Below are 10083 nucleotides of genomic sequence, written 5' to 3'. Positions count from 1 at the left end.
TCCATATTTACAGTCCATAGAGGATTACTTGTTAGCGACAAGGTGCTCATACCAGAGCTTTGATACCACTGTCATCACTTTTTACTTCAAAAAGCACTTGCTTAATCCCTAAAAAGGGAAAAATAAACAAATATCATACATGATTATTTTGAAAATTAATTGGCATATTGAAGGCCAAAGGGAGGAATTGGAGAGTAATATAATCTCTCTCCTAATTATTACACAGCAATAGCTGTGATTTTCAGGAGTCTTCTGTAATGTACTTACAGCTGAATTACTACTATGCTTGATAATATGAAACATATGATAGAGAAATAGATCAGCCAGCAAGCACAAAGAACTAGTGATAAGATGGAGCTTTTGAGCAGGGTTGCCACATCTTTTAGGAATGAAATTCCTTCATATGAACTTCAAATTTTATGGCTTTCCCTGTGTGAATAATAGGTAAGAAAGTACTGTAGAAACAAGAATTCCTGTTCAGCCAAGTAGAAAGTGCTCCTGTTACCATCCTCATGTTGCAAATTTCGATTTTATAAAGACTCTTTGTTAGAGTGCTTTCATTTAATATACTTCAGCACATCATCTTTCCCTGTTGGAGACAGGAAAAAAGATAATTTTGTTTGAATATTATCTTATGTAAATTAGTGTGTACAGGCATGATTTTCATAATTACAAAATTTTGTAATAAATATAATTAGGGATCATGTCACAACTAAAAAATGTAATTAAAATCACATAACAAGACTAGAAATCACAGCATTTTGTGCATGAAAACATACATTAGATTAGTTGCAGAATTTCTATTTTGAGATAAACTTTATATTGAAGTTTATATATAAACTTTATATATATATTTATATTTGAGATAAACTTTTTTTTTTTTTTTTTTTTTTTTTGTCGGCCGTGGGGCTTGAACTCTGGGCCTGGGCGCTGTCGCTCAGCTCTTCAGCTCAAGGCGAGCGCTCTACCACTTGAGCTATAGCGCCACTTCCGGTTTTCTGGTGGTTTATTGGAGATAGGAGTCTCACGGTCTCCCCTGCCCGGGCTGGCTTTGAACCACGATCCTCAGATCTCAGCCTCCTGAGTAGCTAGGATTACAGGCGTGAGCCACCAGCGCCCAGCTATTTTAGATAAACTTTATAAAGCCTTTTGCTAAGTAGCTTGGATTACAGGCGTGAGCCACCAGCGCCCGGCTATTTGAGATAAACTTTATAAAGCCTTTTGCTAAGGGTTGAAACATTTTATTGAAAGATATATTTCTTAGAGATATTTTTGCTTCATAATTTTAAGCAGAAAAATGGTCCCAAAGTAATTATTTTTTAAATTATTTTCCTGTTTCCATGTGATTAACATTCAAATTAGAAACCCAGATATATAATTTAACTTACTTTAACCAAAAATATATATTGAGTATAAGAACCTTCTACTCGCTACATTCTTCACACTAAGTTTACCAAATCTGATGAGTCTGAAATACTTTGTGACGTGTGTTGATATTATTTACTAATTTACTATGTGAGTGAAATGTTTAAAATGTAGTATTTATTTTAGTTTAATTGCTCTGAAGAGACAATAAGTGATATAATCAAAGGCTAAAATGATTAAATTTAAAATTTAGAATTCAGGAAATGTTTTTGACCACACTTGTTACTGGAGTCTTCACAACAACCTCATGAGATAATTTATATTGATGAAGCAAAAATCCCAGAGGTTAGACATTTACAAATACAAAAATCGTGTCATTCTGAATATGTATAGCTTCATATCAAACATAGAATATTTAGCTTTTAAATACCTGAATATACTAATACATTTCATTGCAGGGAAAGTACTTGTCCTGAAAGGAGATAAAATTGCATTTATTTTGATAACTAAACCTAATAAAAGACAATGTTTAAAATATCACTCATTCAAGAAACAAGATATACAGTTAGTTGTTTTTCATGTCAATTATGTTCTCTGAACTTACTAAAAGTACTAGATTAGTAAACCTAAATCATTGCTATGTGAGGAAATAGAAATTTAGTTTCCTAAAACTCATGATTATAACTTTTTCTCAAACAATTACTAAGTAACTGTTTAATATTTTTTGTCATGGAATCTTATTTGATATATTTGTATTGATTAAGTTAAATAATTGGCCAATAATAATATAAAATATGCAAGAACAAAGTTTATCTAACACAAGTATTTTATTCACAAGACATATCATGGCTCTCTTAAAGAACGCTAGAAGGCAGTGTGTTTTTTTTTAATTAATTTTTAGTTATTTTGTTAATGGTTATTAATTGTCAGAAGTGGCAATTCTATAATATATTTAAAGCATTTGATTTTGCTCCCTCTATTTCCTTTTCATTACTCCTTCTCCCAAAAATCTTCTGTGTTTTACATAAAATTACATCTTTATATGAGCACATATAATCTAATTTGGAAAAAAAAAGATTTAAGCTAAACTGCAACTTGATTCAAGATGGACAGTGGATTGACAGGATGAATAAAAACTTGAATATTTTTTGTTAACTTCTGAATTGAGCTATCTTTATTATTATAGTTAGGGTTAGGATCACAGACAGAATTAGAATTAGGTTTAGATAAATAGAAAATTTAACTTCAACACAGGATGACACATTGCAAAAATGATATTCATAAGACAATATGTTAAAAATGAACTTTACACCATGGGGAGGGAGGAGTAAGAGAAGAAGGGGAGTAGGAGAACAACAAAGAAGGGGCTAACAATGCTCAACAAGAAACGTACTCATTACCTTACACATGTAACTAATCCCTCTTTAAAGCGTCTTTACAATAAAATAAAATTAAAAAAAAAAAATGAAGATGAGAGCCGGTGGCTCACGCCTGTAATCCTAGCTAATAAGGAGGCCGATATCTGAGGATCATGGTTCAAAGCCAGCTCAGCAGTAAAGTCCCTGAGACTCATCTCCAATAAACCACTAGAAAACCAGAAATGGCGCAGTGGCTCAAGCAGTTGAATGCTCACCTTGAGCTGAAGAGCACAGGGACAGGGCCCAAGGCCAGAGTTCAGGCCCCACAGCTGAACAAAAAACAAAACAAAAAAAAAAAACAAACAAAGAAAACATGACAGGAAATAGAAAAACACTTAAAAATTTATGCTCAAAATGCAAGTAAAATTTAGACCTATATGCTGAGCAAGAGAATAAATGTGCAATAGAGGTGTGCTATTAACAATATGATTCAGTTATATGTAGGTTTAGGATTAGGAAATGTGTTCCAGTTAGAGGTGGGGTTAGAATAAGAAAAAGATGTGAGATATAAAAAGGTGTATATAAGTAAGGTGTAAATAAGATTTAAGATATAAAAAGGTGTAAAACTGCAACATATTTTAAGAATAATGAATGGCATCAAGGTTAGAATGAATGAACACCAGTGTCTGTAACGTTAAACATTCAGATATAATTTGGCTTAACGTGTGAGTTACTTTTTTGTTAAAGTTTCTGAGGGGCCAGTCACTCGACGATGCCATGGGATCAGCCCACCTTCTAGTGCAGCTGTTTTTCCCTTAGGCGCTGTAGGTCCTGTGGATGTGGATGGTCAACAGCAACGCCAATATTGGCCATTTTCTACCAGTGATCTATACAATTCGTGCACCCAAAATGCCCCCTTTTCTGAGAAACCCCAGGATTTAATTTGTTTGCTTGAAACTATGCTCTTTACTTATTAGCCCACTTGGGATAATTGTAGTCAACTTTTACAGGTCCTTTTTACAACGGAAGAGAGAGACCATATCTGAGAGGCAGCCCAGAAACATATCACTGGCCCCACAGGAGCACCCATCATGGATCCTGCCCTGATCGCTGCCATTTTTCCTGAGATCCAACCAACATGGGTCTACAATAAGGTTGAAGGTAGGGAGCGACTCCTCATCTACCGGCAGGCTCTGTTGGCAGGTCTCCAGGCCGCAGCTCCCAGACCTACAAATATGGCCAAAGTTTATGATGTTAGACAGGGAGGAAGGGAAAGTCCAGCAGCATATCTTGAGTGGCTCATTGAAGCTTTTAGTCAATATATCCCATATGATCTAGAGACCCTGGAGTCGGCTCAGATGGTTATGATTGTCTATATAAATCAGGCTGCACCAGATATACAGCGAAAGTTGCAGGCTCTAGACAGACTTGGTAAAAAGTGTATTAGGGATCTAGTAGCCACGGTGGAAAAGGTTTACAATAAGAGAGACTGAGGAGCAAAGACTGGAAAGGAAAGACAGAGAACATGAAATTGAACATGAAAAGAGAGAACGGGCCAAGAAAAGAGGCCAGACTTGTTGGACTTGCCACCATCGTATGTTGAGCTTACTTGGTTCACAGACAGCAGCAGTTTCATTTGAGATGGAGAAGGGTACACGGGCACAGCAGTCACCACGGACACTGAGATAGTGTGGGCAGAAATACTCCCCCAGGGAACGTCTGCACAAAGAGCAGAACTAGGGAAACTAACAAAAGCCCTAAAAGTGGGAAAAGGGAAGAGACTAAACATTTACACAGACAGTCAGTATGCTTTTGCCACCGTGCATGTGCATGGAGCCATTTACCAAGAGAGGGGGATACTGATAGCTAAGAGAAGACAATTAAAACCAAACAAGAAATTTTAAGCCTCATCCGGGCCATATGGGAACCAGCAAATATTGCCATTATGCACTGCCCTGGCCATCAAAAGGGAACTGATTCTATAACCAAAGGAAATAACTTGGCCAATCAGGCAGCTAGGGAGGCAGCCCTCCAGCCCAGAGCAGAAGTACTGATTCTAGTAGACCCAGGGCCATGAGCTTTGCTTTCTGAGCCTCAGTACTCCCAAGAAGACTTGGAGTGGATAAAGAAAATTCCCATGGCCTATAAACCCCTGGACAGAGAAGGAAACAAAGACTGGTAGAAAACTCATGAGGGGAAACTTATCTTGCCACAAAGATTGGGCAAGGGGATTCTTAAGAGAATCCATCGGGTCTCTCACATGGGAACCCGAAGAATGCAGGACTTGGTCCGACACTCAGAAGTAAAAATTAAGCAAGGAAATCAACTCATTGAAGACATTGTTAAAAATTGTAAAGCCTGTCAGCTTACCAATGCCCCTAATCAACCAGCTGCAAAAGGAGCTCTACTCCGTGGAGATAGGCTAGGTGTGTATTGGGAAGTAGACTTCACAGAAATTAAAACTGGAAAATTTGGATATAAATATTTGCTAGTTTTCGTAGATGCCTTTTCAGGATGGGTTGAAGCCTACCCAAAAAAGCATTAGACCATGAATGCCGTGGCTAAGAAGATCCTGGAAGAAATCCTACCCAGGTATATGGCTTCCCATCCACCATCAGGTCAGACTGGCCTTTCTCTCAAAAGTAAGTCAGGGAATAACCGCGGCACTTGGGATGAACTGGAAATTGCACTGTGCTTATAGACCTCAGAGTTTAGGGCAGGTAGGAAAAATGAATCGGTCTCTAAAAGATACCTTAACTAAATTGGCCTTGGAGACTGGCACAGACTGTGTATCTCCCCTTCCTTTTGCCCTGTTTAGAGTAAGAAATTCACCCTATCAGCTTGGCTTTACTCTTTTTGAAATAATGTAGGGACACCCTGCACCCATTATCCCTATCCTTCAAAGTGAATTGCTTGCTGATTTGGATGATACTGAATTTCTGTGTAAGCTTGACTATTTACAGCTGGTGCATAAGAGTATGTGGTCCCAGCTTTGAGCATTATATGATTATCTTTCTCTCTCTTTAACTGTTTGCACTCCCTTTCATAAGCTAGGGAAAGCACAAATGATGAGAAGATTCATTTTGGAAGGGGAAATTGGTAATGGGTTTGACATTGGTATCACATACATATTAGTCTGACCTCCCATTTGAGTTATGCCTCCTGCACTATATTTTTTTCATTTGTATTATTATTCTAAAAGTGAATTACACAGATGATACAGTCATATAAATCAGGTATGGATATATTTCTTTTTTTGAAAGGTCAGCCCTTCCTTTGCTCTCTCAATTTTTCTCTCATTGGTTTGGTTTTATTAACTTCCTTCTTCTTCTTCTTCTTCTTCTTCTTCTTCTTCTTCTTCTTCTTCTTCTTCTTCTTCTTCTTCTTCTTCTTCTTCTTCTTCTTCTTCTTCTTCTTCTTCTGTTACTATTATTGTTGTTGTTGTGCTGTGGAGGTTTTAGTTACATTCATGTGGTAGTGATTACATTTCTTTTGTCTTTGTTTTTGTTTTAGTCAGTAAAGAGGCTTGAACTCAGGGCCTGGACACTGTCTTTGAGCTCTTTTGCTGAAGAATGGCACTCATATTGAGCTACAGCTCTACTTCCCTGAGGACATTTCTTTTTGGCCAATGTCATCCTTTCTCTTCATCTCTTCCAGTTTTCCCATCCTTCCACACAAACAAGTTGCATAGGTCATTTTCAAAATAGTACCAATTGAATACCGCTATTTCACATGTTTATCCTTTGTCCCTCCTCTTCTATGACCCTTTTAACTTCTCAAAGAGAGATAAATTTTTTAAAAACAACAAAAATGAAAAGTGTAAGAAAAATACCATCTTGTGTCTGTTTCCTGGTCACTGGTTATTTTTGAGATAGAGAGAGAGTGTGTGTGTGTGTGTGTGTGTGTGTGTGTGTGTGTGTGTGTGTGTTTGTGTGTGTGTGTGTGTGTGTGTGTGTGTGTGTGTGTGTGTGTGTGTGTGTGTGTGTGTGTGAATACTGGGGCTTGAACTCAGGGAGCTGACCTTTAGCTTTCTTACTCAAGGGTAAAAGAATACAACTTGAACCAAACTTCCACTTCTTGATTTTGAATGGTTAATTGGAGATCAAGTATCACAGGTTGTTCCTACCTAGTCAAGCTTCAATTCACTTTCCTCAGATCTCAGATTTCTAAATAGCTAGACTTACAGGTGTCAGCCACTGGTCGTACGTGGCCTACCTTCTTTTCGTTAAGTAGTTGAAATATAAAAGACAATTGCAATCATAGTAAAAATGAAATCAATTTAACTTTCAAAGCTTCAATAACTTTAAATATTTTGTCACATTTGATTTGTACAGAAAAACATTTTTTTGTAAATGCTCCTGCAATTTGGTTTTCATCTGGATTTTTTCCTCATGATGAACTTGATTTTATATAGCTTTTTACCTGCCAAATATTGATGAAAATATGCCCAGAGGGCATTAATGACCTTCTTTTGGCTTTCATAAGGAAATGGTGGAAGCTAACACTTGTTGTGCTAAATTAGTGTGCAGGACCCCACATTCTTAGCGAGAAGACAGTAGTGCCTGTTACAAATCATATATATCTGACAAAACCCTGACTCAGGCCATGTTACCACCTTCCTTTATGTCCTCTTAGAGTGCAATCCTGACTCTCCAGTGGTCATGACAAAGCCCTGCTGGGAGTTCTCAGTACACAGCCAAGGTCACCAGTCAGGTGTGGCAGCTACAGTATTATGGGAGACTGGTGACTGCTTCCTATCATGGAACAACACAGGGAATGTTAGGTCCTTAAGCTGTCATTAGTCCTGAATGCTCCTCATTGAGCAATCGATCCTAAGAGTTAAGGAGACATCACTCTCTCTTGCTTGGGCCAGTTGTGGACCTGTATTTCTTCTTCTGCTGTCATCTTCTGTGGAAAGAAATGATCTGAGCTCTATAAGCTCATTTTGCTTATTCTAGGCCATTAGTGTAAGGCTGGCTTTTATACTTAGACAAAAAGAAATACAGTGATAAAAAATAGCAAATAACATTTTTTCTAGTCTATTTATTACCAAAATATTTTTTTCAAATTCTACCAATAATTCTTAATCATAAGAGGCACTTAATTCGCAGTCACAGTCTCAAACTCCTAAATTCCTCAGTGAGCTGTGGGAGAGAAACCACAGTGAGTGTTAGGGGTCCTCCAGTCTAACTTCTTCGCCAGGGAGGAGTGCTTCTATGCTAGGCCTCCAAATTGAACAACGAATGCTTCTTATACCTCAGATTACATGTCCAAGCTATACATACCAAAGAAAGCGAAGAACAAGACATTAGTCTGACTTGGGAACAACAAAGATCACAAACATAAATTATAAGGAAACAGAAATGAAATTTTCCTTTACTCATATAATACAATAAAAAGAGCTACTTTTCTTATTATCACTTAATTGTGGTTATATGTACTTAGTACTAGCTTCTTGAAAGTCCCCAAACACTCTTTGACATGAACTCAGTAGTTCCGTTGGTATCAGATTAAGATTTTTTGAGAAAAACACTTTTTTAATTTTTATATTTCTAAAAATCTATTTTATAATAGAGATGCTGTACAGAGGGGTTACATTTACATGAGTTAGTTACATTTCTCATTGAACATTGTTACCCACTTCAGTTTTCTTCTCCTTTTGTCCCTTCCCCCATTGCCCCTCTCCCACCATTACATTGTAAAGTTAATTTCCGCTATAGTGTCCTGTAGGTATCATTGTTGCAATGGTTCACCTTTTGTACTTCTTTCAGCATTTTGGTATTTCTCTTCCCTTTCCCCAATCAAATAAATGAATATACTGGATGCAGGGTACCAGAATCAAAGACAGTAATTTCCATGGATAAAACCAATAGGAAAAGAAAAATGACATAAAGTAAGAAGAAAGAACTAGCTGCGGTACATTGGCTACATCAAGCTTGACAATTAAACAAAAGAAGACCTGCTGTTTCTATGTCTTGGCGTTCATTTCAAATAGCATCATTTTGTATGGTCATATATATGTTCATAACTCCTGAGCTATTATGACCCACTTTAAGGAGTAACAGGCTAATGCTATTCATTGCAAATGAGGGAAATCATAGAGCTCATGTTGCTTTTGGCCTGGCTTGCTTCACTTAATATGATTTTTTTCCAAGTCTTTCCATTTTCTTACAAAAGGGACTGTCTCATTCTTTCTGATAGAAGCATAAAATTCCATTGTGTAAATATACCACATTTTCTTGATTCTTTCATCTATTGAGTCAATTGTGTTGGATCTGTATCTTAGCTATGGTAAACAATGATGAAATGAACATAGTTGTGCTGGTAGCTTATTGTGCCTTAGTTTGAGATCATTTGGATAAATGCTGAGGAGTAGGATTGTTGGATCTGTAGTAGGAAGACCCCTACTCAAGCAGGCCAGACCACCTATTCGTCCAGAGTGACAGAGCCCACAGCAACAAAGTTGTTAACAAAGAAGCGACTTTATTAAGAAGGCTCCTATACTGACTGGTTGGGCCGCAGCACAGGAGTGGGAGCTGGTACTGTGACCCCTAGGGGCCCATGTACTTTGGTTTTTAAAGGCAAAATTCAGGAGGCCAAACCTGGTCATGCAGGTAACCAATGAGATTGACACACATACAAAAGATTGCACAGTTATACTAGATCACATGGAGGTGGCCAATGAGGTTAGTTTGTCACATAATGGCTGTTTAAACCCGCCTATAACTTTTGGTTTAAATGACTCACTAATTCAGTGGGTAAGGTGAAGTACGCGCAAAAAGCGGAGTTTACGGTAAGAATACACAAAGGAGGAGTTTAGTGGAGTTTACCATAAGCACGTGAAAAAGGTACAGTTTACGGTAAGCTCGGTAAGCTCGAGATGTTGCCAGTAGGAGCCAGTTTACAATCTATCTGTTTTATTGGTCAGTCTGTAACAGAACAATCAAGGTGACTTAGGTTGTTAAGGGGAGGGAACATAGGGCAATTCTGTCCATTCCAGGAACTGGGCTGGTTGGAACCAAGTTCTAGTAAACCTTGATTAAAGGTTTTTCCTCTTCTAAAATCCCTAAAACAAAGGCGAAGCCATGAAAGAAACTGTACCAGCTCAAGTCTCCTCTCAGGACATACTTCAGATCTTAGGGGAGTTCTAGGTTTAGTCTGTTGAGGAACCTCCATTCTGCCTTCCAGAGTGTTTGAACCAGCTTACATTCCTACCATCAGTTTAGTGTGTTTCCATTTAGCCACATCCACCTCCACATCTGTTATTATTTGCTCTCTTGATAATGGCCATTCTAACTGGGGTAAGGGACATCAAAATGTGGTTTTGGCTTTGATCTGCATTTCTTATATGACCAGTGAT

The sequence above is a fragment of the Dipodomys merriami genome, unplaced genomic scaffold (genome assembly GCF_024711535.1).
Source record: "Dipodomys merriami isolate MVZ:Mamm:240054 unplaced genomic scaffold, mDipMer1.0.p SCAF_1590, whole genome shotgun sequence".
NCBI lineage: Eukaryota > Metazoa > Chordata > Mammalia > Rodentia > Heteromyidae > Dipodomys > Dipodomys merriami.
Note: the sequence above shows the minus strand (reverse complement) of the source record.